This window comes from Hemiscyllium ocellatum, chromosome 20 (assembly GCF_020745735.1).
Source record: "Hemiscyllium ocellatum isolate sHemOce1 chromosome 20, sHemOce1.pat.X.cur, whole genome shotgun sequence".
In the NCBI taxonomy this organism is placed as follows: Eukaryota; Metazoa; Chordata; class Chondrichthyes; order Orectolobiformes; family Hemiscylliidae; genus Hemiscyllium; species Hemiscyllium ocellatum.
The window spans coordinates 10,675,353-10,702,702 of NC_083420.1; positions in this window are offsets into that span (position 1 = coordinate 10,675,353).

Sequence of the window (27,350 nt, forward strand, 5' to 3'; positions counted from 1 at the left end):
GTCATCACTGTTACTTCACTATCACTGGGTCAAAATCCTGGAAATCACTTCCTAACAACAGTGTCCACACACCACAAGATTGTAGCAGCTCAAAAACAGAGCTCATCACCATAGAGTTGGGCAAGAAATGCTGGCTTAGCAAAGACTCATCCCATGAACAAATCAAAAACAAGAAAATCCTTACTGGTGCTCACTTCGCTTCCATAAACAACCATCTCAAATCAAAATATTAATTAGGTGATTAACTAACAAATAAGAAAAACACAATCAGGCATTATCCACACTATGTCCAGCCACATATCTTCACAAATGAATCTGGTACAATGAGTAAGTTATAATCAAACTCAGAGGGAGATGTTAAGTTACAATGCTGAATGTGTTTATAACACCTGCTATGTTTTCAGTTGGGAAGCTAAATAAAATCTAAATAAAGTCAATAACTCAAGTCTTTTAGGCAGAGACAGATAGGCTCTTGATTAGTAAGGAGATCAAAGATTATGGGGAAAAGGCAAGAGAATGGGGTTCAATGATGATCAAATGGTGAAGCAAAGTTGATGAGTCAAATGGCCTAATACTGCTCCTATATCTTATGATGTATGCTGTCATAAAAATTGGATGGATTAGTTTTGTGCTGCTACTTTGTCAGTGCGAGATCAGGTGATATGAATGATTTCTATCAGCAAATTTCCATAGTACCATAAATCAGGGATTCACTTATCTATGGAAAATAGCTGCACACTTCCTGTCTGTGACAGTTATAAATTAGCTGTGCTAATCTTTGGCTTGGTGAGATGACAGTCTGAGACAACTGACATTTGCACAGAATCAAGACCAATCCTGTTGTATGACTGTGTGGGTGATGGCTGAGCCCCTGTATCATAGTTTGAACTTAATATTCTGAGAAGGAGAAAGAGATCATGAAACACTAATGAATTAAGAAAATTAACATTCATGTGGGAAATCTACTGTTAGTTGCTTAAAAAGGCGTTCTTAAACATTTTAGTAACGTGCTAACTTTTAAAAAAAATATACGAAATACAACTTAATGCCTTACTAAACCAATCATTTCAAGATGTCAAAGGCCTGGATTGGCTAAGCAGCAAGATGTCCATTCAGTTGTTAACAGCTGTAATGATCACCATCTAACTTCAGGTCATCCTGACAATTAAATAAATACTGTCTCAACTGGGGAATGTGAAAGAACCTTGTTACATGGCTAATGGCAATCATTTGGAGCATGATTTCTACAAGGGTTAGGAGGTGAAGGTACAAATTATTTGAAAAGGAATTGGATGTGTACTCAAGGGAAATAACCTACAGAACTAGGGCACATCATTTGGAAAGGAGTTTGCACAGCAATCCAAACAGCAGATATGGATTCAGTGGGCTGAGTACCTCAAATATGAGATATTTCTATTAAATCTCTATTGCTGAAATTCATACAGCCAGATGGTGAAGGAAGGAACACTGGAGCCTAGTCATTGTAACCTTAGAAACTTTTATTTTCAGAAACACATATAGCATCACATCACATCCAACCAATCACCACAACTTCAAATTGCTCCTATGAGGGAAACCATCAACTAATGTCCTTCACTTGAATACAGTTAACAGATTCTTCTCTTCTACATACAATATTAATTTAAAACAGAACATAACATTGCCTCCAGGACTCCTAATATTAAAAAAAAATCATGCCATATGGGCACTGTTGTTCATCTCTAATTTCCCTTGAGCGAAGGAAAGGGCAATAAGACTCAACCACATTACTGTGGGTCTGGAGTCACATGTATGCCATATCAGGTAAAGATGGATGAAGATGTCCCTATAAAAATGATATTGAGAAACAATATGCATTTTTACAGTAGTCTATGATCTTTGTCATGGTCAACATTAACAAGCATGGTTTAATATTCCAGATTTTCTACATCTCCATCTTCCCTTGTACATTTCTTTGTCCATGCAATTCTTTTAGTAAAACAATCCAACCACTGATGGTTTGAATTCACCCATTTAATTTTAGATACTTCCTTTCTCTCCAGCAGTAGCTTGAAATTGGCATGATCAATTCATTATCTTTTCTTAAAGATTTTCTGGAAAGTATGCATTATTATGCAATGAGTGATTATTTATACAACATTCATTGAGTATACTATCATTAGTATTCCCATTGTATATAAGACTCGACTTGGAAAATATTTTAAAGGAACATTATCTCCACTGACTCCACAAAAAAAAAGTTTCAGCAGCGAGAACATTTCCCTGACTGGGTCTCATGGAAAGAATGGGTATTGTCTGTTATAATTATGCTATGATTTTTAGTAACTTTTTAAAAATTTTCTTACCTTCCTAGGTTAGTGGGACATTTCATATTTTTAATAATAAAGATACTATGAAACCAGCTGCATGAGAATACCCATTAGCAAGTTTAACATCTGAAGCATTACTAAAGATAACTAGCTTCATGTTCTTTGGGTCATTTAAAATTACAACTTAAATGGCTATTCTTCCTAGAGTTAATCTTCATGCTTTATTTGGCTTTAAAACATTGCTGCTTTAGAATGCTTCACTTTAGTGATTAATTCAAATTCTTCAAAACTCATTTTGATATCCTAACAAATCTATTCGGTTTCTCTCAACAGATACTTGTTGAGCATTTCCAGTCTTTTTTTACTGCAACTTACATCAGGCCTAGCCCAACCAGTTCAAATAACCAAAGCAACAGATTGTTCTGATAGTACATCATTTTTTTGTGTTGACTTCGTATAATCAAACAGGATTAAAATAACACTTCTCAAATTGAGTTGTTGATTTACTTAGCTTAATATCTAAATACTGAAGGGCCCTAAAATCTACCAATTTTATTTTGTACTCTCAGTTTTTATAATGAAACATTAATCAAATTCGACAGTGCCATCAATATCATGAAGATTCCTGAAAATTTTATTTTAATAGTATATATGAAACATTGCAGGATTACTTTGTATCAAACCCAATCAACTTTTAGTGAACTAGACCTCACTGAAAAAGACTAAACATAGAAGCATAATTCAGGTCATAGATGCATTTGTTGAACATTCAGATAGTTTGACTTCTACTGCTGTCGCTTTGGGTAGTTTCATAGAGTCATACCGCATGGAAACAGACCCTTCAGTCTAACTAATCCATGCCAGCCATGTTCGCAAACCAATTGCCTACCCATAGCCATCTAAACCTTTCCTATTCATGTACTTATTCAAATGTCCTTTAAATGTTTTAATAATATTTACCTCCAGCACTTCCTCTACTTCCCTCGCACAAAAACATGCTGACTATTCCTAATCAGTCTTTGCCTCTCTAAGTGCATGTCAATCCTATCTTTCAGAATCACCTCAAACAACTTTTCCAACACCTACGTTAGATTTACAGGTCTGTGGTTCTCAGGCGTCTCCTTACAACTTTCCTTAAATAAAGGCATAACATTCCAGTCCTCCAGCACCTCACCTATGGTTATAGATGATAGAATTATTCAACCTCAAGATTATTGTAATCCATCAAATCATGGTAGAACTATGAGCTTTATTTTATTAGCAGATCTATTTCAGTCAAGGCCTCAACTGAGATTGCCCTCTTGTGCTAATTGAAAGAAGCATTTTGTAACAGTCTCTATTATGAGGAACAAAGTTTTTCACAAACTGATGGGACTAATGGCAGACAAGTCACCAAGGGCTTTAAAGGAAGTGACTGCAGAAATAGTAGAGGCATTGGTCAAAATCCAGACATTATTAGATTCTTGGAGGATAGCAGCTAATTGGAAAACAGCCAGCGCCTCTGTTCAAGAAGGGAGGGAGACATTGGTAGCACAGTAGCTCAGTACTTCGTACTTCTGCCTCATCATTCCAGCCTTGAATGACTGTGTGTGGAGATTGCATATTCTCACTGTGTCTGCACGAGTTTCTCCAGGTGCACTGGTTTCCCCCCACAGATGTACAGATTAGGTGGATTCGCCATGCTAAACTACTCTGTGGTGTCTAGGCATATGCAGACTTGCTAGATTAGCCATGTAAATGTAGGTTTGTATGAGAAAGCAGCTAACTAAGAGAAAAGCAACAGATCATTTAGAAAGGGAAATCATGTTTTACTAATTTGCAAGAATCTTTTGAGGATATAATAAGCAGTTTGGAACTAGTAAATGAAATATTTGAATTTACAGAAAACACTTGATAAGGTGCCAAACAAAAAGCTCTTACACATTATAATAGCTCATACTATTGGATAGGGGAGGGAGATGTGGTAATGTATTAGCATGGAGTAAGGATCGTCTTGGATTAACCCACAGAAGACAGTGGGGATTAATGGGCCCTTTTAGGTTGGAAAGATGTACCTGGTGGAGTGCTTAAGGATCAGTCCTAGGGCCTCAGCTATTCACTGTTCATATTAAATGAGTTGGAGGCAGAAGCAGGAAAAAGTATCCAAACTTGTTGTTCATAAAAACAGATGCAAGGTCATGTTGTAATGAGGACATGAAGGAATGTGCAAGGAGATATACATAGGTTGAGTGAGTGAGCAAAAACTTGTCAGATGGCGTTTAATGTAGGAAAGAGTGAGGTCACACACTTTGATAGGAAGAGTCAAAAGACAGATTCTTACTGAAATAGAAGTAAACTTAAAAAGTGCAGCACAAGGGGATTTAGGTGTTCTTGTGCACAAAACACAAAAAGTTAGGTGAAGCATGTCATTAGGAAGGAAAATAGAATCTTGGCCTTTATTGCTAGGGGATAGGAGTTTAAAAGTAGATAAGTCTTGTTACAAATATTGTTGGTGAGGCTTCATTTGGACTATTGCGTACAGTTTTGGTCCTTGTATTTGAGAAAGGATATACCAGGACTGGAGACAGCTCAAAAGAGATTCACTAGGTTGACTCCTAGAATGAAAGAGTTGACTTATCAAGAATGGCTTAATGGATTAGGCCTTTATTCATTAGAATTTACAAAAACAAGGGTAACCTTATTGAAATATACAAGATTTTGAGGAGGGTTGACAGTAGGTGTTGAGAAGACTTTTCACCAGTAGAGCAATCTTGAATTAAGGGACAGAATTACAGAATAAGGCTACACATATTTAAAACGGAGATGTAAAGGGTACTGAATATCTGGAATGTTCTACTTCAAAGAATGTACAGGCTAGAACACTCGAAGTATTAAAGAGGAGCTTATTAGATATTTGAAATATTGGGGAAGTAAAAGCTATAAGAAGTACGAAGAGTTGAGGTTTGGGCAGATCAGCCGCGTTATTGAATGGCAGGGCTGCTTGAAGGGCTGAATGGTCTACTCTAGTTCAGATTTCTGATATTCTAATATACTTTGTGTTCATTTTCAGATTTGAGCTACTTTTTTTCTTTATTCTTTCATGGGATGCTAGCATCGCTGGAAAGGCTCAGCATTTGTTGCCCAACCCTAACTGCCCTTGAGTGGTTTGGAAGGCTAGCTCAGACAGCAGTTAAGAGTCAACAACACAGCTGTGCCTTAAGTCACAAATAGGCCAGACCAAATAAGAATAGCAGACTAACTTTCCAAAAAAAGTCATTAGTGAACCAGATAAGCTTTCATATCATTGTCACAGGTAAATACATTGCTAAAATGAGAATTGATTTTCCTGCTCCTCGGATGCTGCCTGACCTGCTGTGCTTTTCCAGCACCACTCTAATCTGGACTCTGATCTCCAGCATCTGCAGGACTCACTTTCGCCTATTACATTACTAAGACTAGTATCCAATTCCAGGTTTATTAATTGAAATTAAGTTTCACCTGCTGTCATGATCAGATTTAAAGTTGTGCCTGCAAGCATTATCTGATGCTTCAGCATTAGTAGCCACTGAATTTACCACCGTACCATCGATTCACCCATCCTCCTTCCAGACTTGCCATCATTAATCATACCATATTTACTTACTTTCTACACATTTTCTCCACTCTATTATCCATGGACTTCATGTCTTAGTGATCATCCTGGACAGTTAAGTAAAATTTAATTTCACCAATAGTTCTTCCAGAATCACTGCTTCTGTCCATCCCGTTAGAAGTTAACCATGTGTACACTCTAGGTACCTGACCTGTGGACAGGATACCTATCCTGTGCATTAAGATCATTCACATTACCTCTATTCAGCTTCTCATCCACTATGGCTTGTTCTTTTAGCCCATGTTCTCACACACAAAAAAAGATGTGGTGCAATGTACCCCAAGTCTACCTCTAAGTTGGTGACTGTCAAGATTTTATTATTTATTTCAACTAAGAAAAATGAAATTCAACAATTTGACGACCATGTTTCACAAGTACTATTTTACCATGGCGTTGTCATTATTTATTAACTTCTCTTTTACAGTATAGCAAGTTGTCTGAATTGAGTTTCATTTCAGATGATCTCATAAAATGATATTATACTCAATGAAGTTTGGCTTGGATCTTCTTCACATGAGTTTTGTGGGATCCAATCCAAAAGATGCAGTCTGGCAAACCACACAGGCGACACTGAAGTGAATCAACATATTCATGAACCTAGCCCACAAAACGTTGAAGTGTGTACACTACCTAAGAGAACATAATTAAAGGAATTTGTGACTAATACATTAACCACAGTGTTAAAACTCCTTGAGATCAGTATGATTTGTTCAGATTAATGTTCATACACTTCCTCAGAATTTTCCTTTTCATGTGTCATTTTAAAGAACTTGTCTCTTTACTCTGAGCAATTCACTTAATTGATATTCTGGCGATTTCTGGGATTTATTTGTTCATCATTAGAATTTCAATTTCACCTTCTGTTACTAAAAGTAGACTTGTTTTTTTCATGATTATCATCTTGAATCCTTCCATTGCATTGACATCTGTGTCAAGTATCTGGGTATTTCAAAACCTGGTAAAGATCAAATCCTCTATTCATTGTGTTACAGCAGATTGACTGATTTGCTCCAAGAAGGTTGAAAGAAAATTGTTTCCCAGGAAGTATATGGTGGCAGACTTCTGACCAACAGACTCTTCTTCTCCAAGAACCAGACATCAGAAAGCATATGCTGGAGTCAGGTTCAATCAAGTTATTCAAAACAGCATTGAATTATTATCTGAAAAAAGGAAGAATGTGCACAGTTTCAGGGAGAAGGCAGAAGAATGACAAAGTAATTACACATTTGGACAGCCATGGGCCAAATTGCCTCCACCTGTTCTGTAATAATTGTAATCTGTGAGGTGGAACTAGTTGCCTGCCCATATGAGACACATTAAAACAAGCTAGACATTTAAATGGTAGAACAGATCCAGTGTTATTCAAAATTAATGATTTTTACAAGAGCTTGACAGTTTAAAGTCCATAATGTAAACATCCCAAAGAATATCCGTTGCTTTTCTGAAAATCCACTAAATTCTGATGAGGCCGTACAGGCAATTAACATCTTACAGATTCCATCCAGGGATCTGTCAGAAATCCAAACCCTCATCACAATCCAAAGGAATAGAATCCATTTCAGAAAATACCTTCCTTTGATTTTATTTTGTGCAGGAAGTAGCAGGGCTTCTGGAGGATATGCAACTACATAGTTGATTGCAGTGTGTCTGAAAAGACATGAAAACATGCTTTCCTGTTCAAGCTGCAGGTAAAATGAGTGATCTGCTCCATAATTAAAAAAAGGTCAATTGAAACCACAATGAAGTGACCTTATGCAACAGTCCTCATGCAACAGGAATCATTTTTGTTTTTGATAGTGTAGTAACTTGTGCTCAAATTATCAACCACGTTATGGTTCAGACTTAAGGATCATCATAAGATAATTGTGATGACAATTTAAATTTGCTTTCTATAATTTTTTTATAATTTCTATAATTCTATAATGACTACTAGAGTTCAGTTTACATTTCAAAAAGAAATTGCATTTTCAAACTTCAGACCACTATCCTTTATTATATTGCTGTAACGTGAAGCCAAGTCGTGGAATGATACAACAAAGAAATCTCGCTATAAAACATTTTCTGCACCTCCAACCAACAATCACATTCTTAGTCCACTCTTATGAACACAGGCGAGTTTCCATTTAATGTTCACATCTAAATACAATAAAATTGATACAATTACAAATGATATGAAAGCTGTCATGGCACAATGGTAGTGTCCCTACTCTTAGCCCGGAGGCTTGGGTTCAAGTCTCACCTACTCCAGAGTTGTGTATAACATCTCTGAACAGGTTGAGTACGAAAATGACTGACAAATGATGTGCAGATTATTAACATGTGCATCCTCTTCAAGGTCTTGACATTCTTCCTGAAGTGTAGCTATCATGGAACATATCAAACCTAATACTTGACATCAACTCATTAAGATTTTGTTTGAACTATGAAGAACAAAAACATCCCTGCTTTTGCATTCTATGCCTTTACTAATAAAGTAAGAGATTCTACGAGCTGTAGAAAACACAGAATTCTGGAGAAACTCAACAGGTCTGGCAGCATTTGTGGAGAGAGAAACAGAATTACTCTTCTTCTGAACTCTTATTATGGCAAGGGTACTGGATGGTACTGAAGTACAGCCTAATGCTCTGTGAAGACATGAGTTCAAGTAGCATGACAGCTATGGCAATTTAGAATGAAGTAACTCAAATTTATAAAAAGAAGTAGTCTCCACAACAATCAGAGATATTACTGTTGGAGAAACCATATTAAATCTGCCATCTTTACCATGTGACTCCAGATCCACAGTACTGTGGTTGAATATTGAAAAGCCCATTGAAATTGAGAAGCCTCTCTACTGTTTGTAACTGTTATAACAAATTTGAAGAATAAAACATGATAGATCATGCTGCATGAAATGAAGCAACGGAATCAAATACACATATGCCAAGCTGACCTGACAAAGTCCTTTACACTACATTTGTGTCAAAATTGGAAGAGCTGTCCCACATACTGAGTCAAGTGATTGCTTGACACAGTAACGCTCACCAAATCATATCTTACAGATAATGTCTCAGACAATTCTGTCATTGTTCAGGGCATGTCTTGTCCCACCAAGATAGACCAACCTCCTGGAAATGGGGAAACACTGATGTACAATCTGGAGGAAGTGGCTTGAGGAGTCCTCAATATACATCTGTACCTCAAAGTCTCAGATTATCAGATCAAGCATCAGCAATAGTAACACCTACCGATTACCATCTACCACCATCACATAGCTGTTCAATTAGTGCTCCTCCTTGTCAAATACCACTTGGAGGAAGGTCATGGGGACAAACAGGAAAATGAAGTTAAAGCTACAAAATGATTGGCCCTGACCCTATTATATGCAGAGCTGGCTCAATGGGATGAGGTACCTAATTCTGCTTCTACTGCTTATGACTTTAAAAGGATAGTAGAGAGATAGAGTGCACTCTGGCTGGGTGGGGATTTTGGTGTCCATCACTAAGTGTGGCTCAGCAGCACCAGAATTTACTAAACTGAGTCTTCAAGGACATATCTGTCAGACTGGGTTTATGCCAAGTAATGGGGAAAAAACACTTCGGGCAGAGTTAACTTAATCTCATCCTATTTGTTGCAAGTGCATCAGTCCATGATGTTACTCACAGCACTGAACACTGCCTGTGGAGAAGAAATCACATTTTCACACTAGGAACATGCCCCATCATATTGTGTGGCACTACAATTCTGTTAAATAATTAATAAAACTAATTTAATGATCTGAATGTTTAATTACACATATTGAATGTTAAATACCTCAATAATTCAAAAGTAAAGTTTCCAACAATATGATTTACACTTATTACTTTGAACAAAAATACAAGTTATAAGTACCTTTACTCCTACTTTGATTGTTAATATTCTGTTCATCATCTTCCGTAAGGTCAATTACTATTTGAGCACTTGTCAAGTTGTTCCTCTGGAAAAAAATGGGAGCTAATCAAAAGCATTATAACGATCCATTTATAGACATCTTTGATTTGGTATATTTACTCTTTTTTATATAAAGCAGCAACATACTTTTGGATAGCAGTAGGCCCTTGTTACACTGGTACATTTATAGAAAAGAAACACTTACATACGTTGTGATACAAGTAAACAGTCATGGAATAGATGATTATCAAATATTGGAGGGTCATACAGCTGAACGAGACTACAGATTGATATCAATAGGACCGTGGAGGAATTGAAAATAAAGATCAGAATTTTAAAATTGAGATGTTGCACAAGCAGGATCCAGTGACCACAAGTGTGATGAGTAAATGGCAATTGATGTGAGCTAGCACACAGACAACAGAGTTTTCACTGTAACAAAATCAAACAAATATCCAATTATGATAAATACTTAGCCATATTACCATTTCATCATTTTAACTGTTTTGACATTTGAAGTTCTGGAGTTTATAGTTCCCGTGGTGCAGTGTCAGTGAGGATTTAGTGGTGTACAAACCTACTTTAGTTTTTAAATATGGGCCTCATAGGTCACAAAGTGGTAATTAACTATTTGTGTTTTAATTTATCCATTATACAATAAATTCAGATACTTTGCAGTCCTCACTTTTTCCTTGATAATTATAAAATCAAAGCATTAACTTTGTTAGAAATTTTGTTAAACTCCTGATCTTAATTGTGTTACTGACAAATTGCAGGACTAATCTTACTTAATCATTTGTCTTTTGAAGTACATATCGAAGAAGACAACCTAAAGTTGATTAGATTGTTTCTGTAATAAAAAGGAGAAGGGTCTACATAAGGATAAAAGAAATGTCCACATTCCAAAGGCAAATCTGCTGGGTCCATTACTTTTTGTCATTTACATAAATGATTTGGTTGCGAGCATAAGAGGTACAGTTAGTAAGTTTGCAGATCTTGGAGGTGTAGTGGACAGCGAAGAATGTTACCTCAGAATACAACAGGATCTTGATCAGATAAGCCAATGGACTGAGGAGTGGCAGATGGACTTTAATTTAAATATATGCGAGGTTCTGAATTTTGGGAAAACACATCTTAGTAGGACTTAGACACTTAATGGTAAGGTCCTAGGGGATGTTGCTGAACAAAGAGACCTTGAAGTGGAGATTCATAGCTCCTTGAAAGTGGAGTCGCAGGTAGATAGGATAGTGAAGAAGGTGCTTGGCATGCTTTCCTTTATTGGTCAGAGTATTGAGTACAGGAGTTGGGAGGTCATTTTGCAGCTGTACAGAAAATTGGTTAGGCCACTGTTGGAATGTTGCGTGCAGTTCTGATCTCCTTCCTATCGGAAAGATTTTGTGAAACTTGAAGATGTTCAGAAAAGATTTACAAGGATGTTGCCAGGGTTGGAGGATTTCAGCTATCGGGAGAGGCTGAACAGGCTGGGGCTGTTTTCCCTGGAGTGTTGGAGGCTGAGGGGTGACCTTATAGAGGTTTACAAAATTATGAGGCGCGTGGATAGGGTAAATAGACAAAGTCTTTTCCCTGGGGTTGGGGAATCCAGAACTAGAGGACATAGGTTTAGAGTAAGAGGGGAAAGATATAGAAGACACCCAAGGCGCAACTTATTCACACAAAGCGTGGTATGTGTATGGAATGAGCTGCCAGAGGAAGTGGTGGAAGCTGGTACAATTGCAACATTTAAAAGGCATTTGGATGGATATATGAATTGGAAGGGTTTGGAGGGATATGGGCCAGGTGTTGGGTGGGACTAGATTGGGTTGAGACATCTGGTCGGCATGGATGGGTTGGACCGAAGGGTCTGTTTCCATGCTGTACACCTCTATGACTCTAAATGGAGAATTCAGCAGGTTTGGCAGCATCTGGGTAGGAAGAAATAGTTTTGAGTCCAGTAAGACGTTCTTCAGAACACAGGTTCCAGACCTGCCAAGTTTCTCCCGCACTTTGTTCCTCTTTTAAATTTCCAACATCCTCAGTACTTTGCTTTTATTTGAGTTTGTAGAGAACTTACTTATTCATACAGAAAGGAACCATGAATGGCAACAGTTGATGGTCATTCCAAAGGTGCCTTGAATGGTTTTGTATATAAACTCTTCATATGACCAAAGTTAAACTGATAACCATGCACCTCTAGAACCAACTATTGGTTAGAAATAAATCATGCATGTGGCAAAGCTCAAATCCAAAACATGGTAAAAGAACATAGTCAAGAGCTCATCCTACATCAGAGAAGGAACATCATAGCAGAAGAGAAAGAGGAAGAATCAGTGTCCAGCAAGACACAGATAGGAAGAGGAAGCAGAGTCCAAGTTGAATAGTGTTCTATGTTCACAGTTAACATGGGCAACAAAGGCTGTTGCAGTCTGTTAACTATTGCTTAGTTTGTTATGATTTATATTTTTATATTTCATTAAAATCCCTCAAACTAATTTATTAACTTTCTTCCTCAATTTCAAAAATCTTTGAATTCACAATTGAATTAAAGTTTTGCATCATAGAAATGGGACATCATCCAGGAAGAGACTGTTTTCAGTACAGATTCCAGTACCTACAGTAATTTGCTCTTACCAAGTCTTCAAATAGTCTTTATTTTTGCTCCCTTTGATGCTACTTGGCTTTGTACCATAGTGTGACCCAAACAAATTACTTCTGTTTTAGCAAATTCAGATTTTTTAAAAAAAGTTTATGATTTAAGATTTTAAATAATTGGCTCATTTTTCAGGGAGTAGAAGATATTTTGGCAATAGACAAAGCCAATTTAAAATTCCAATCCATGTAGTATACTTCACAGCAACTCTTATAAAAATGTCCAGTAACTCCACATACGTTTTTTTTAAAAATGATTCATAAAACTCATGGATTTTTATCCCAAACAAGCCCCCACTTTGTTATTCAGTGTTAGCATCAGTCAGGATCATCAGCCCGATTCCTGAAACCTGTCTCGATATACAAAATTAGGATCTACTTACCACCACTTTCTCAAGACTAATTAGGGACAGACAAAAATTCTGGCTTAGCCACTGATGTCCACATCTGATTAATAGAAAAAAGTCTTCACCCAGGCAGCAGTGAAGGTGTAAAGACTATTTTTTCCCTTTATTTTCATTGTGTACTGAAATGGGAAAAGGACTGTTTTCAAAAAACAAACAAAGGATTGTATAAAGGATTACTGCGCTTCTTCACAGTAAGTTACCTGAGGTAATAAATCTGTTTTCATTGCTGTTTGTTCAAATAGTAGAAGTCTCATTGTAAATAACCTGGTGTACACAAGTGAACGCACTTAGAGTCTGAAGATAGAGGAGCAGCAGATCCTGAGAAACTAAAAGGATCATCTCAAGGTACATGTGGATGGAGACCATTGGTTAGACAGTTGTCTTTCCACCTGTCAATGACATCCTTTTTTCTGTACTATGCATGTGTAGAGGAGTTTCTTTCAGGGGGTTGGAGTTTTATCTATTAGAATTATATGTCAACAGTTCACAATTGCGTACTTCCAGCTGGAATGGATTTCTTTGTTATAATTTGATTCTTAAGGGCTGAAGCCTAGTCCAGTCTTCTGCCCACCTGGGTCTAAAAGACAGGCAAGTTGTGGAATTGTGCATACTTTTATAAAATCTTTAACGTTTGCCATGACTCTGGGAATAGCGGGACTTGATTTTCAGTGTACTGTCCCAATGAGGCTTAGCAGAGGCTAGGTCATTGAAATATATTCAAGGTTGAGTTAGAGAAATTTTGACTCTTTTTGAAGGTTAAGGGATATTAGGTCAGGTAGGAAAGTAGCATTGAGCCCACAGTCTGACCAACCTTAAGGCAGGGAGATGGAAGAATCAGAGCTGAGTGCGGCAAATGTGAATTTCAGTGGTTCATTCCCCTTTCCCAACATCATGTTTCTTAATTGGACGCTGATGGACTGATAATGAGGGATCACTTCCCCCTCAGTCCAACAGGCCACTAGCAGTTCCAAGGCAATGTGGTGTAGAACTTTTGGGTTGGCACAGGGAAATCAAATGGCCTCTACTTAATTCCTGAGCAACCATTAAATTCCAGTGCGCAATGATTTTTCTCTTGTACGTTTTGGGAGATTGCAGCTTTCAGTTTGTCCACATGCGTGTTCAGGATCACCTCTCTTACCCAAACTTTCTATGTCCAAGGACCTGACCACTCATCAACCATGCCTCTTACCCACACAGAGCCATTCCTTTAGCTTTGACACCGAACTTTGTCTCCTAATGTCAACTGTCTGTCTTGTGTTTGGCATTGGCATTCCTGATGCCGTTTTCCCCTCCCTCTCAGTTCCAGCAAGATCCCTTTTAACCTGGTGCAGAATCTTCTCCTCATTAGCAACTCTGCTGGAGCTATCCCTGTTATTGCCAGAGGAATGGTCTTACATTCAAAACTGGAACCAGTTCAGTTTGGTATCGAGTAAAACTGTAGGCTGTTCCTTTAAGCCTGAATTCAAAGTTTGGATTGTTCTTTCTGCCAGACCACTGGATGATGGATGGTATCTAGCTGTCCCTATATGCCAAATGCCATAAGGCTTTAAGAAATACTCAAATTCCTTGACCATTGACTGTGACCAACACCCCTGGAGTCCATTCATTACAAAAGATGCTTGCAATTTTTCAATCATCCCTCTATTTGATGAACTCTATGCATGTCCAACTACTTTGAATGGGTGTCCATATGACTAAAAACAGAGCCCGTGAAAGGTCCAGCATAGTCAACACATAACCAAGTCCAGGGTTTACCCAGCCATTCCTACAAACGTGGAAGGGCTGCTGGCGACAATTTATGTCCTTGTTGGCACTGCCCATAAATTCAGCTATGTCTGCATCTAATCCTGGCCACAAGATGTAACGTCTCGCCAATATCTTCATTTTAAAATAGAAATCAAAGGATGACCCTGGTGGAATTCAGCCAGTATATGGTGGTGACCTTGGCTCGAGACAATTACTCTTGCTCCCTATAACTTTACAACATGGTTAAAGAGCTTCAGGGTAGAGGAAATGACCTGGGAGTTGCAGTGGGAGAGGGACTTCAAGATTCTTGTAGAGAGAGGAGGAAAACTTCTTCAAGGTAGGCATCCTTGCAAGAGGATTCGCAGTAAGGTTAAAATCAATGAGGTAAAAACAATGACTGCAGATGCTGGAAACCAGATTCTTGATCAGTGGTGCTGGAAGAGCACATCAATTCAGGCAGCATCCAAGGAGCAGCGAAAATCGACGTTTCGGGCAAAGGCCCTTCATCAGGAATAAAGGCAGTGAGTCTGAAGCGTGGAGAGATAAGCTAGAGGAGGGTGGGGTGGGAAGAAGCTGTTCTCTATAGTGATTTGGTCTTGCTGGATCTAGAAAGATTACAATTTTGGTTGTGATGGCAGGGAGATTTTAACAATCCTTAGATAAGCACATGGATGATTTTGGGATAGTGTCAGGGGACGAGCTGAGAATAGTTCACAAGTCGGCGCAACATCGAGGGCCGAAGGACCTGTTCTGCGCTGTATTGTTCTATGGCATTTTGTTTCCCCCATCACCACCAGCTGTTTTAGTTTTGCCAGTATGGGATCTTTTTGTGTCCATAGTCTGGTATTGTTAGTGGTGACCAGAAGGGTGTCCAGAAAGTTTAAAATCAGAATGGACTCTTCTAGTGGCAGTACCTGCAGAGGCAGCTCAAGACATCCACACTTGCCAGTTGGCCTCCTGGACGGTGTTCTGACTTGTAACTGTACACACTCAGAATAAGAACCAACTGCTGAATTCAACCTGAAGTTATGGGTGGGAAGGCCCTGTCCCCTTTTAGTAGCCCTTTCAGAGATTTGTGGTCTGTTACTACTATTACAAATTTACATCCGTAAAGGTATTGGGAGAACTTTCTCACACCAAAGTTGACTGTCAAACCTTACCTCTCTATTTGGGTTATCTTTGCTCAGCATCAGCCAAAGTCTGGGAAGCATATGCAACGGGCGTTCCTCTCCACTGGGCCTCTGGTGAGCCAACATTACCCTGACACCATACGGCAGGCATTGAGTGTCAGACCACATCTTGCTAGGGATCGTAGTGTGCCAATATCTTGGACAATGATAGCTGCTTCTTCACTTCCCTAAAGGTTACATCTGCCTAAAAGATCATTTCAAAGTCTGACCTTTATCAATAGCAGATGTAAGGGTCCCAGGATAGGGGTCAGGTTAGGTGTGAATTTTCCATCACAGTTCACCAACCCAAGGGAGATGAGACATCTCAGGCAAGCCAGAAGGCAGTGTGGTCTGCCTCCTAATTAAGTCCTGGTGTACAGATAAGGGAAATGAGACATGTTTGCTCACCCTCACTTCATCTTCCAATGAGTGCAACCTGGTCTTGTTGACTCTGTAACCCAAGTAGGTCACTACGGGAGAGTGGAACACACATTTTTCCTCTTGCGATGTAACACCTTGAAGAAACATTTAAACAAACTGTCCAAATTTCTAAATGCTCTTTATTGGTCTTCCTGGTTATTAGCATGTCATCCAGATAAATTGCGACCTGGAGTAGATCTTGTAAAATGTTCCGCTTTCGTCTGTTGGAAAATTCTAGCATTCTTCTAGGAATCCTCATCTAATCACAATTGCAGGTATACTTGGTTCATGTCCTGCTTCATGAAGGACAGCTCCCTTGCCAGTTTTGTGTATAAGTTCTCTTTGCTAGGGATTGGGTATTTATCCAGCTGTGAGAAATGGTTTACAGTTTGTTTGAAATTCCCAAAAAACCAAACTGATCAGTTGGGCTTCACAAACAGTATGATCGGTGCTGCCCATTCCACAAACTGCACTGGTTTGATGATTCCTTCACTTGTCAGCCTCCTGATTTCTGCCTCTACTTTGTGTGTAAGGCAAATGGCACTGGGCAGGACTTGCTGAAATATGGAATTGCTTCTTGGTCAACATGTAAGAGAATTGAGAGACTGTTGGGTGCTCTAATTTACAGAGACATGGCTCACTCTTGCTACAACTGGCTTACAACCCGAGAGTTTATCAGTTCACTGAATGGACTGCTCGGCGTTCTCAGGCAAGCCAAGAGGCAGTGTGGTCTACCTCCTAATCAACTCCTGGTACTCAGATGTGGCCACCCTGATGAGGTACTGCTCTGTGAACCTAGAATATTTTACAGTAAAGTGTCATCCCTACTACCTGCCATGTAAGATCACTTCCACTATCCTGACAGTGGTCTACATTCCACCCCATGTGGAAGTGAAGAGTAGCGTTGTATACTTGACAAAGCATACAACATTACAAACAGTCTTGATACAGAATACTTCGAGGTATCATTCATTATAGCTGGTGACTTCAAGCCGACCAATCCCAAGAATGTCCTATCAAAATACAAACAACATGTCTCCTGTCTCACTAGAGGTCCGAACATCCTTTATCATTGCTAGAGAACCAAAAATGCTCATCGCTTCATCCCTCTTTTGCATTTTGGAAAAACAGATCACAATAATGTGCACTTCTGCCTTGCTTACAAGCAGAAATTGAAGCATGAGAACACAGTACAGAAAATAGTGCAGTGTTGGTCTGAGGCAACAGAAAGGCTTCTATGGGATTGCTACAGCCAGTGGACTGGGCCATGTTCAAAACTTCAGTGGCCAACTAAACGAGAATGCCACTACTGTCACAGACTTCATTACCAAACGTGTAGAAGACTGCAAACTGAAGTTAATCAAAATGTTCCCCAACTGAAAATCATAGATGAATTGGGAAATCCACTCCCTACTGAAGGCCAGGTCGGAGGCATACAAGTCGGGCAACCCGGACCTACATAAAAAAATCAAGGTATGACCTCTGTCAGGGCATCGGAGATGGTAAGAGGCAATACCAAACTAAGCTTGAGACCCAGACCAACCACGTATACACGTGTCTTTAGTGGCAAGGCTTACCCGATATAAAGGGGTGCAAAGTGAAGTCGAACAGACTCATGGGCAACAGTCTATCCCTACCAATGAGCTTAATGGATTCTATGCTCACTTTGAACAGAAGATCAATGAAACAACGTCACCTATCACAACAGCCTCGGATGCACCTGTAACCATAATCACCACCACAAAACCTTCTAGAGTGAACCCACAGAAAGCAACTGGCCCAGATGGAGTCCAAATGCCCAGATGCATTCAGATCCTGTGCAGAGCAGCTGGCGGGAATATTTGCAGACTTCTTTAATCTCTCCTTACTACAATCTAAAGTTCCCACCTAAGTCAAGAAGTCCATCATCATCACAGTGCTAAATAAAAATCATGCAGTGTGTCTCAATGACCACTGCACTGCCGCTCTAACCTCTATAATTATGAAGTGCTTTGAGAAGTTAATCATGGCACACATCAACTTTGCCTCCCAAATTGCCTTAACACTTTGTAATTCACCTACTGGCGCTACAGGTCTACAACAGATGCAATCTCCCTGGCCCTACACTCATCTCTGGAATATCTTGATAACAAGAATACCTACATCAGGCTCCTGCTTGTCAACTACAGTTCCATTTTCAACACCATAATAACACTTCCAACAAACTCCTCTCTAAACTCCAAGACCAAGGACTCAGCTCACTGCCTCTGTAACTGGATCCTCAACTTTCTAACCCATTAACTGCAATCAATAAGAATAGGTGACAATGGCTCCTCCACCATAACCCTCAAATTCAGTCCCCTGTAAGGCTGAGTATTCAGCCCCCTACTATACTCTTAATACACTCACAACTGTGTGGCTAAATTGTGCCCCAATTCAATTTACAAGTTTGCTGATAAGACCATTGTGGTCAGGCCGATCTCAAACAATGATGAGACAAAACATAGCAAACAGATGGAGTGCTTAGCAGCATGGTGTAAAGGCAACAATCTTTCCATTAATGTTAAGAAAATGAAGGAGTTAGTTATTGATTTCAGAAAGTAGAGTGGAGGGCACAGCCCTGTTTACATCAATGGTGCTGAAATGGAACTTCAAGAGCCAAGTTCCTGGGAGTGAATATTATGAACAATCTATCATGGTCCACACATGTCGATGCAGCAGCTAAGTAAGTACAATAGCGCCTCTACTTCCTCAGGAAGCTAAGGAAACTTGGCATGCCCACAAGCACTCTAATTTTTATAGATACACCACAGAAAGCATTCTATCTGGATGCATCAGTGTGCATCATTTCTTGCTGTTATTAGATCTCTGAATGGACCTCACAAATTTTAAATTTCATGTTGATCTCGTTCACTTTCTCTGCAACTGTAACATTGTATTCTTCATTATGTTCTATTAACCAATGTACTTTGTATGACATGATCTACCTGTACTACACGCAAAACAAAACCTTTCACAGTACCCAGGTACATGTGACAATAATAAATCAAACCAAATGTCAGGTGGCTGTGGTCCCTTTGATAGTCCTTAGGTCTTCCTGAAAAACCTTCAGGATTTAATGAGAATTTTACTCAGCCAGCCATTTTCTAATTGAAAAATGCTGAGCCAATCAAATTAAATTTTTCTCAACCTATTCCATCCCATCAAGCTTGGGCCAGAGTCTTTTACTACAATCAATGGGAACTGAACCAGCTGTTTCTCTTAAGGGACCAGAACTGAAGTTGTATCCTTAATCTGTAAGGGTTCCCCGTAGAGGTTCTCAGCCTAGTCAAGATCTTTTAAGGGTTGGAGTCCAGAACGACTAGTTCTGTGATCACTGAAAAGGCTCCGTTGGTATTGATCTCCATTAGAACTTAGTGACCACTTAACAAGACCCTTATTTTGAATGGTTCTGATTTGGTTGTTGTTAACTGTTCCAAACCAGTTTTGGGGGGGGGACTTTCCAGGCTGTGCACTCTCTTGGATACCGGTGTACTCAATTCAGACTTAGTGGAACTCTTTTGCTGTCACTAGTTTACATACTAGCAGCAACTACAATGCCCTACCTACTGGCCTGGATCCTCGAGAAAGTTTTAACCGTTTGCCAAGGCTTGGCTTTGTTTTGGGGTTTTGCTGTGACTGACTGAGTGTCCCTCTGTTCAAGATATGCCCTAAGTGAGGATATATAATTGCCTTCATTAGTGGTGTTCCCCAAGCTCAGTCGGACGAGTGAGGGTGTCCACTTCCGTTAGAATATCCTGTAACTCATAAGCTTCACTTGTCGCATCTTATAATGACAAAGACAGTTGAAATCTAGATTACTTACAGTGTGGAAACAGGCCCTTCGGCCCAACAAGTCCACACCGACCCGCCGAAGCGAAACCCACCCATACCCCTACATTTACCCCTTACCTAACACTACGGACAATTTAGCATCGCCAATTCACCTGACCCGCACATCTTTGGACTGTGGGAGGAAACCGGAGCACCCGGAGGAAACCCACGCAGACACGGGGAGAACGTGCAAACTCCACACAGTCTGTCGCCTGAGTCGGGAAATGAACCCAGGTCTCAGGCGCTGTGAGGCAGCAGTGCTAACCACTGTGCCACCGTGCCGCCCACAAAAGGCTTCAGCCAGTAGACTCTTTTGCATGGTCACATCATTAATTCCACATACCAATCTCTCAGCATCTCACTTTAGGAATAACAAGATGATGGATTACTGGGCTAATGGTAGGCTACTTGGTAGTGTGGATGAGCAGAGGGATCTTGGTGTCCATGTACACAGATCTCTGAAAGTTGCCACCCAGGTAAATAGTGCTGTGAGGAAGGCATATGGTGTACTGGGCTTTATTGGCAGAGGAATTGAGTTCCGGAGTCCTGAGGTCATGTTGCAGTTGTATAAGACTCTGGTGAGGCCTCATCTGGAGTATTGTGTGCAGTTTTGGTCGCCATATTATAGGAAGGATGTGGAAGCTTTAGAACGAGTGCAGAGGAGGTTTACCAGGATGTTGCCTGGAATGGTAGGAAAATCTTATGAGGAAAGGCTGAGGCACTTGGGGCTGTTCTCATTGGAGAAGAGAAGGTTTAGGGGAGATCTGATAGAAGTGTATAAGATGATTAGAGGTTTAGATAGGGTAGATACTAAGAACCTTTTACCGCTAATGGAGTCAGGTGTTACTAGGGGACATAGCTTTAAATTAAGGGGTGGTAGGTATAGGACAGATGTTAGGGGTAGATTTTTCACACAGCGGGTTGTGAGTTCATGGAATGCCCTGCCCGTATCAGTGGTGAACTCTCCTTCTTTATGGTCATTTAAGCGGGCATAGGATAGGCATTTGGAAGTTATTGGGCTAGTATAGGTTAGGTAGGATTCGGTCGGCGCAACATCGAGGGCCGAAGGGCCTGTACTGCGCTGTATCCTTCTATGTTCTATGTTCTATGTAAGGTTATACCAAAATCACATGCCTCTGCCAATCATCTTAACCTTGTCAAAAATCCTGACACGGATTACCCTGGTTCTCGAACTGCTGAGTAAAACCGATAGTGTCTCAGGATTACAGGAAGTTTTGGGTTGGAATATTTCTTAGCCAAATCCATTAACTCTTTAAAGATTTTAGTATTTGGTGCCTCACAGAAAATTAGGCTCCTAATAACTGAAAAAGCTGCGAGTCCACAAGCTGTCTGGAGAATTATTTATTGCTTTTCATCTGCCTCAATGTCATTTGCTTGGAAAAAATAATGCATTCTTTCCACATTCTGGGACCCATCTTCGCCAGCAGGATCGAATAAGTCAAGTTTCCCAAATAATGGCATGATGTCAGAAATGCTTATCCCAATGACTCTCGCAAGTGAATCTTTGCAGGGATGTATTTTTCTCTCGTTGCCACTGAACTAACTCTATGAAGTCATGTCACCAAGTCACCTTTTATTTACACATGTATAGTACATGACACTGACCAGCTCAGAGCCAGCTCTCAGTGAGCAGAACCCCTGACACTCCTATCATCCAGAACTCCCTGATTGGACCAGGTTAACTACCCCAATGAGAGAACTCATATTCTATGATATCCACCAGGTTGACCTTGTTCCAATTACGTTTACCCGTCAGATCAGCAAAATAAGAAGTATTGGCTTAAATTGTCTGTGACATGAAGGGGTAGAAATAAGGGTGTGAAGCAACTAGCAAATCTTTTGGAAGTTAATGTAATTTAACCAAATATTCAATGCAAAGTAGTATTCCTCACCTACCTGTTCTACATCAACTGTTTGTCCTTTATCATCACATTGTAAAGTCAGAGTATCAGGAGACACCTCATTGCTTTGTGTTGCGTTTGAAATATCTAGTGACAGAAACCAAAATAAATCAAGAGTAGACATAACATCTAATGTTATTGACATTATTGACATAGAGAAATTAAAGACAGTCTGAATGAATTAGGCTAAACCTAAACACAATCATACATATTTCAATATTAACAATTTTAATCTTAGAACAATTAGTTAAAAGCTGTGTTGGTGCAACATTCTATTTTAAACAAATATGTTCTTTATGCCTCCATTATAATACCAGATATACAAGTAATATTAGAAACATTAGCAGTAATTACTAAACTCATCAAGTTTTATTTGAAAGATGTCCAGAATAAGCACTATAGATTGTGGGTCAGACTTGTGGTTTAGGTCATCAATTAAGTTGACTTTAACAAGAACACTGCCTAACATTTATGTAATTTCTGGAAAAACTCAACAGATCTGACTGTTTCCTTCTCCACAGATATGGAGTTTAAAATTTCAGCTGAAAATGACACTGCTTTGTATGCCTGAAGATCAAAGATTTATCATATTCAACTCCAAATGTTAATTGTTCCACCATAGATGCTGCCAAAGCTGTTGAGTTTTTCCAGAGGTTTGCTTTTAGTTCAGCTTTCCAACAACTGCAGGCTCCCTTTTAAATAATGCTACTGATTTTATACTCTTACACTGCTATGAAAATTTTGATGAAAATTGATACTATTCAAGCTATTGTTTTACTCAATTTCTTTTACATCTAGCAATATACACTCTAGTTATGGTCTAACCAAGGTTTACAGGGTTAGCATTATTTCCCTGCTTTTGTACTTAAGAAGTTTCCAAAAAAGACTGTACTGCTATTTCAAAAGATCACGTCACCTTCAAAGATCTATTTACATGAATCACAAAATCTTCTTGTGTCTGCACACATCAGAACTATGTTATTCAGTCAATATTTCCTTTCCACGAAGTGCATCAACTTGCAGTTCTCTGCATTAAATTTCTCCTGTCATATCTGTCCATTCCGCAAGCCTATTTTCTGTTGCAGTCAATTGTCATTATCCACACACACTCAGCCATACTACCAAATTTGGAATCATCAGGAAATTTTGCAATTTAACTCTGTATTCCAATGTCCTAGTCATTTACGTACATGTATGTAAACAACAGCAGGTCCTAGCACTGAGCCAAGGGCACAATATTGTTAACCAGCCTTTTGACTGCAAAACAACTACTGTATTTGCCATGATCCGGTTTTCAGTCCTTTAGACAATCTTTTATCCATACTATTTCACAAAATCATTAACTAGCTTTTTCTTTGTTACCATGCCAAAGAACTTATTACATGAACAACAATAACTGCTTTCCCTTCATCAATTTTCTATATTACTTCATCAAAAAATTAATTAAATCAGTTAAGCATAACCTACTTTTTATAAATCCATCCTGGCTCTCCTTACCTTGCTCAAACTTTTCTAAGTGCTTTTTGCATTCTCCACACCTCCCTCCCCACCACATAATTATTGTTTCTAAAACTTTATACTACATTGATGCTAGACTAACTGGCCTCCAGTTACTAGGAATCTCCTTTCCCTTATAAAATAAAGATTGCATCACACTTGCTGCTCTACAATTCTCTGGCTTCTCCGCAGTATTGAGAGAAGATTGGAAAATTATATCAAACATATTGACCAATCCCACTGGCTCCAAGTACCCGGAATGTAAGTCACAGTATTTCCAGTAAGCTGAAATTGAATTTTTGCTCTATCCCTTATCTCTATTATATTACCTTCTACCGATATTTCATCAGCTTTATTTTCCTCGGTAAATACTGATGCTAAGTACTTATTAATAAATCCACACTTTGCACTCTGTTCCAAAGCATACTTCACCGTCTTTGTCTTCTCTGGCTCTGCTTTACCTCATACTACTTACTATTATATTTGCTTGTTGGTTGAAGATGTTTGTATTACCTTTCATCTTAACCACCATTCTCTTATCTTTTCTCTGGTTAGTTGTATTTTCCTCATTAAATCCATTCTCAATTTATTTGATTTAGTTTTCACATGGAGAATTATTTGACATGCATTATTTAACAAACTCTTATTTGGTTTCATCATAATTTATAAAAGATCTTCCATCATGCAAGGAACTGTATCTTTGGTTCCCTCACCTTCTGCTCTTGTAGGAATGAACTCGCTTGTATTTGAAACATCACTTCATTAAAGATCTAGTGCCCTGTCAAGAGTTTATTACAGTCAATCTTTTGTTTCAGTCCATTAGAAGTTATCCTACTTCAGACTGTACTTTTATTTTCTCTATATTGCTAAAATAATATGCTAATCACTCTCACTGAAGGTTCCCTTGAAAAGACTTCAACCAACCACTACAAATCTCAGTTTCCAGAGTTGAATAAGAACACACTGGTCATGAAAATTCTCCTGATCACATTTCAGAAATTCCTATTCTTCCACACCTTTTACTCTAAAAATATGTTAATAAATATTTAGGAAGTTAAAGTTCTCTTGACATGGTCACTAAGTTCCTATGCATCTGATTTATTTGCACATTTGCTCCTCTTGGGTAATCTCACAGAATAGTCCTGGATCTTTGACTCTTTCAGTATACGTGCTCTTTCCAATATTCCATTCTCCCCTATTTTTTCTGAACACCTTGTATTCTTGTAAATTAAGATCCCAACCTTTTTTTTTTAAAAACTAGTCTCTATTAATGCCACAATATCATATTTTATCACTGGTATTTGTACTTGTAACTGACCAAGCTTATTTTCTATTTTATGAGCAATGCAAACCTGTCTTTGTATGCCTGGCAGATTTTGTTCTGCTCATATCTACTGTGGTATTTTTTCCTTTTCTACCACAATGTGAAATGTTCATCCCAATATGCATCTTACGCCTCTTCGCTATTTGAATTTGTTGGCCCTTCTGTCAACTTAGTTTAAGTTCTCCCAATCACTCTCATGAACCTTGCCAGTAGTGCATTGGTAGGGAGGAGGTACTTGGGGAAGGGGCATTGGAAATGCGATAGGTGGAAGGAGGTCAAGGTGAGGATGATAGGCCAGAGTGGGGGTGGGGGCGGAGAGGGCAGGAAGAAGATTGCAGGTTAGGAAGGTGGTGCTGAGTTTGAGGGTTGAGGGTGCAAAGAAATCGAAATATATCCCTGTTGGTGGGGTCCATTGGAGGGATATATTTCCCTCCCTTCCCCTATCAGTGTTCCGAAAAGACCATTCCCTCAGTGTCTCCCTCGTCAGGTCCACACCCCCCATCAACCCAACCTCCACTCCCGGCACCTTCCCCTGCAACTGCAAGAAATGCAAAACTTGCGCCCACACCTCCCCCTTACTTCCCTCCAAGGCCCCAAGGGTCCTTCCATATCTGTCACAAATTCACCTGCACCTCCACACACATCATTTACTGCATCCGCTGCACCCGATGTGGCCTCCTCTATATCGGGGAGACAGGTCGTCTACTTGCAGAATGTTTCAGAGAACACCTCTGGGACATCCGGACCAACCAACCCAACCACCCCATGGCTCAACACTTCAACTCCCCCTCCCACTCCCACTCCACCAAGGACATGCAGGTCCTTGGAATCCTCCATCGCCAGACCATAGCAACATGACGGCTGGAGAAAGAGCGCCTCATCTTCCGCCTAGGAACCCTCCAACCACAAGGAATGAACTCAGATTTCTCCAGTTTCCTCATTTCCCTTTCCCCCACCTTGTCTCAGTCCCAACCTCGAACTCAGCACCACCTTCCTAACCTGCAATCTTCTTCCTGACCTCTCCGCCCCCAACCTCACTCTGGCCTATCACCCTCACTGTAACCTCCTTCCACCTATCGCATTTCCAATGCCCCTTCCTCAAGTCCCTCCTTCCTATCTTTTATCTTAGCCTGCTTGGCACACTTTCCTCATTCCTGAAGAAGGGCTCATGCCTGAAACGTTGATACTCCTGCTCCTTGGATGCTGCCTGACCTGCTGCGCTTTTCCAGCAACACATTTTCAGCTCTGATCTCCAGCATCTGCAGTCCTCACTTTCTCCTAGTAGTGCATTGGCCCCAGTTCTGCAACCATTCCTTTTAAATAGGTGATCATGTTATGAATTGATCTGAACACACCTAGAATCTGAAACCCTGCCTCAAGCACTAAGCGTCAAACCACACATTGAACCTACTCATCTTGCTACTTCCACTTTTATTAAAATTCTCTCGATTGTCGTCTGTAACTTTGTAGAAGATCAGTGGAAACAGAGATACAGAGCAACTGTAGTTTCTCATAGATTTTCAATTATTCCAGCGAGTTACATTGGATAATTTGGAGAACCCATGCAGAAATTCAACCCTTACAGCTTAGTGAAGAGAAGCAACTTATGAATCAATATTATCCGACTATATTCACTAATCCTTAACTAAGTGAATCCAAAAGGAGTAAACTACTACAAAAAGGACTAGCCACTAACTGAATGAAGAACCAATTTGAAAGCTGGAAAAGTTGGAAAACATTAAAAATTACTTGGAAAGATAGACACCACAAACAATATGCTTCCCACCTGTTGCTCAGAACGATTTCTTTGAGGTTAGGACATACACTTCTGTTTAGGGATGCCATCAAATTGTAACTGTGTGTACCATCCACAAGCTGCACAGGAGAAATTTACCAAGGCTTGTTAGCTAACATCTTCCAAACCCACGACCACTAATAGCTAGAAGGTCAAGGGCAATTAATACATGGAAACACCATCACCTGCAAGTTGATCTTTAAGCCAGATACTGTCCTGACTTGGAAATATGTCACTATTCCTTCAGTATTGCTGTGTCAAAATTCTGGAACTCCCTCCTTAATAACATTGAGAATCTACCTACAGCTTTGGACTGCAGACCACCACGTTCTCAAAAAGGGTACTATGGATGGACTATAAACACAGCCCAAGGCAAAAGTGAGGACTGCAGATGCTAGAGATTAGAGTTGAGAGTGTGGTGCTGGAAAAGCACAGCTGGTCAGGCAGCATCCAAAGAGTAGGAAATTCGACATTTCGGACAAAAGCCTTTCATTAGGAATGATTCCTGATGAAAGGCCTTTACCCGAAAAGTCAATCTTCCTGCTCCTTGGATACTGCCTGACCTGCTGTGCTTTTCCAGCACCACACTCTCAACTATAAACATAGCCCAGCCAGCAGTACCTACATCTAGAGACTGAATGCGAAAAGTTGTTTCATTGACTAAGCCAGTTTATTGAACTAGAAAAACTCTAGGGACGACTTCAAAAGAACTTTTCACTGCAA